Consider the following 4,114-nt stretch of genomic DNA (forward strand, 5'->3'; position numbering starts at 1 on the left):
GGCGAGACAAAAGCGCGGTCATAGCCTTGACGTCCCCAGCTTCATGTCCATTTTTTTTTTTTTTTTTTTTTCTCCATCGGCACAGAAAGAAACAGGATGGAGGTCTGTGGCTGTGAGGAGCAGCTCTGCGCTCTGGTACCAGTTCCTCAGAGTTCTCATCCACTCCTGTGTTACTGGTCGTCTTCTGTGCAGATACAGATGCACGGGTCCAAAGGTCATTCAGAGGAGGAAAAGAGGGTCGGAAGGGGGCGGGGGTTGAAAAGGGCATTGCACATACTCTGAGCTGATTCTGGACCCCTTGACGAAAGGGACGTCAACAGAAATACCAACAAATACAGACACAGTCACAAAGCAGCTCTGTGGAGGAGCTATAGTAAAATTCTCTTTTCTACCTCTTGCTTTTCTTTTCCGTTGATAAAGTAATTCAGTAAAGCTTTTCACAACCATAAAACTTTCCATTTTTGTTATTTTCTTTTTTTTGTACATTTGTATCATATATTCACAAAAACTACTTTGACATTTGACAAACATTTACCTCAAATGACATCAAAGTAAAAAGAGCAAAAATAACACAGCCAGTATTTTTACTTATCCAACTCTTTTTTGTTGTGCTTTTTGTTGTTTGTTTTCAAAGCTACACTGATGTAGAGATCAGGTGTCTCTATTTCTATTTGCACAGACAGTGTGTTGTCATCAGATTATGCTCACAATAACTGCCTCGGAGTCAGCGCTGCCATTAATCAAAAACCAACCAGCCAGACGTGAACCTGCTTTATGTGCTGCTAGTTATCCCCAGACGCTCGTAGTGCACGTTGAGCTAGAATGACTTAGCACAGCGAGACAAAAACAAGATGGCAGACTGGTGCCATGGAGAGAGAACCACGGGAGGAGACCTATCCCCGAGGGGCCCGTGGGTGAGTAGACTCAGCCCAGGCAGCCATGGAGACCGAGCCTGCAGGTGCCATTCCTCACTGCTGTTTGTTGATTTGTCTCCTCTGGGAAACCAGGGCCAGAGAGAGCGAGAGAGAGACGGGAAGAGACTACAGAATACAGAGGCACAACAAGAGTGAGGAAGGCTTCGTCTGCGTCCAATGTTTTAGTCCTAATCAACCACAGAGCTGGGTGATACTGACAAAAACCATGACATTATTTTGCTTATTGTAATTGGTGCTTTACACCAGTGAAATATTATTAGTAATGGGAACTGCTGCCAAAAAATTATTAAATTCATTTCATTCAGTAAGAACAGTAAGATAACTCATGGGAATAGTTCAACACTTTGGGAAATATGTAGCAAGTAGAAATAGCCACCCTGTAAAATGTTAAATTGTTGTTTTTACATTTGAGTTTTTGTACAGAATAAACAAACAAAAAATAGCACGTTAATTTGTGAACTTCAGAGTTGCTGGTCAGCAGACTTTGTAACCTTCTGACTGAGCAGAGTCATATTCACTGTACAGACATGAACATTTTATCAATCTTTTCATCTAATATATTATTGTATTAAGATAGATCTTCTGACAGTGATATACTATATGGCCAAAACTATGTGGACACCCCTGTTACTCAACATGTGTGTCTTAAGGCTGCAGCATACAGTGAAATCTAGGGGGAGTGGACAGCGTGCCTCTTGACTTGTCAAACACAGGTGTAACAAGTAGCATTATTAACTGATGCAATGTTATGTAATAACACCTGTGCCTTTCCTGCTATGACAAGTCAAAATGTCTGCTGTCTGAAATCACTGTCTATTAGTGCACTATATTTCCTGTCCACCATTTCACTTGAATCTGAGATCAGAATGTGATATTCATCCACTATAAAGTGTGTGTCCCTAATTCACTGCTCACTATAGAGCAAACTACTGAGTGCCTATTATAAAGCGAGCGTTGAACGAATGAACGATGGTGTGATTTCAAACACAGCTCCGATGACATTTGGAAACAGTAAAGAAAGAAGGAATCCAAAAGGAGTCACGACAGTACAGGGTACAGGAACCTCTGTTTTAGACAATGGTGTGCTTTCATACATGTGTAGTGTTCCCAGGTTGGTGTGGAACCACTTGCCCTGACCTAAAACCCCAACGGCTTTGGGATGAGCTGGAACACTGACTGGGACGGAGGCCTTTATCACCCAACATCACTAATGATCTCTTGGCTGAATGGGACCAAATCCCTGCAGCCAGGTCCCAGTATCTTGTGGAAAGTTTGGGGAATGAGATGTTCAGAGGTCGTATACAGTACAGGTGTAACGCTCACATACTTTTAGCCATGTAGTGTATAATGACAAAACAGCTCTGAACTTTTCTGTGTCTCCGCTGCCACAGTAGAGCTGCAGATGGCCTACTTCTCCCTCCACTGGAGCCTCTCTTTATCATGCCGGTCTCTCCAACGCATGGTGCCGTCTCTCCAGAGTCCCATTGACACACTTAGGTCCCTATTTACCTCCTAGCAGGTCACTGGAAAGATCTGGGGAGGGGGAATCTTTTACAGCATCTTTCTTTGATTTTCTCTTCCAGCTCTTTTTGAATATTTTAAGCAGAAGAATTACCTCTTATCTCTCACCTTGGCTGAGACAGAAGGTGAGCCTAATTCATTAAAGATCCCCTTTTTCCAGACATATTTCATACCTATTCTACTGCTGTGATCACAGTCTGTCACCACCTTCTGTGTTTATAAAGGGCAGAATGGATAAAATAGAGGTATGAGCAAACAGTTTAGTGGCAGCATGCCATGACAGAAAGCAATAGAGCAGATGTAATCCCCATCCCTAACATCTGAAGTAACTCTCTGGAGCCAAATGTTGCATGCAGGAGGCGGGCTCGCACACAGGAAAGAAGAAACTGGGTTTCATGGCATTAGAGAAACGGGTCATGCTTTCACAAATCGTCAACCCAACCTTCTGCAGAACAGGAAGGCAGATTCAACTCCTGTGGTAAAGTTATTAGAAAAGCAATTTTTGCATTATCAATGATTCAGCTTCACAAATCACAAGAGAAGCAGTGGCAAATTATGTTTCTTTTGACAGCTAGTCATGAATATCCACAAACCATATCATCAGTAGTGTCTAATGCTAACGCTGTGTGTTACAGTATCTGTCCTAACAGCTGTGTGTTGGAACCATTTTCCAAACACAGGTATTTTATCTATCAACATACAGTAAACTGTAAGAGGAAGAAATCTCAAATGGCTCGCTCTTGTTGAAGTGCACTAAAGTGGAGTGCTCCAAGATGGAGGTTTTGGACTGTCAGGACAGAAGTGTGTGATTGTTTTCCCTGCACTAATGCTGCCCAGAGTCTCCTCGATGTGTTGTCGATGTCTGGGAAGCTTCAGCATTAGCGATAAAAAGGTCAGACCTCAGATTAGAAACTTCAAAGTGGATCTCCATCTAGCCAACAGTGGTTGATGGAGCTCTGATCCCATTGGCTATTATCCGTTGTGACATCATTGACGGGAGAACAAAGTGGGGAGGTGATGGTAGAGAGGGAGGGAGGGGCTTCGACAGTCTCAACAACATCAACGACGACACAGGACCCAGGAGGGGCTTCAGACAACAGATTCAAGACACACCAGTTTCCACAATAGTTCACCTGACTGATTACGTACTACTGAGTATGATGAACATCGAAAGCAAATTAAAAAACCCCTAGTAACGGATTACAAACACTTGAATTAGCCCTTGAATTGAAAAAAAAACAAAACAAAACCACAGTCCAGAAACGGAGATACATGGCATCCAGGAAAGAAAAGTGAGACAGAAGAGCGATAGATTAAGCACAGAGGCAGGCTTCTTCTCTACTTGATGAAAGGTTTTTCTAGTCTGTCCCATAGTCTGGGTAAAAAGGGCCTGGGTGAGCCCTGTTGGGGTAGGATGTACAATCAAATTGGGCTATGGTCTTGATATGTGTCACACACTCCCCCCCCCCCCCCCCCTCACTATCCCCTGCTAATGCTCTGAACTGCCTCTGCACACACCCCTGCCCTCCTCCCGATGTGGTCGAGTTTCCCAACCCCGAACATTCTCCTCGAGATTTTTGAAATAAGACGGAGAGAGAGAGAGAGAGAAGGCCGAGAGAAAAAGAGAGAGCAAGAGAGCTGAAACAAAATGCATTTCA

This window comes from Seriola dumerili, unplaced genomic scaffold (genome assembly GCF_002260705.1).
Source record: "Seriola dumerili isolate Sdu_G_001 unplaced genomic scaffold, Sdu_1.0 BDQW01001195.1, whole genome shotgun sequence".
Classification (NCBI taxonomy): domain Eukaryota; kingdom Metazoa; phylum Chordata; class Actinopteri; order Carangiformes; family Carangidae; genus Seriola; species Seriola dumerili.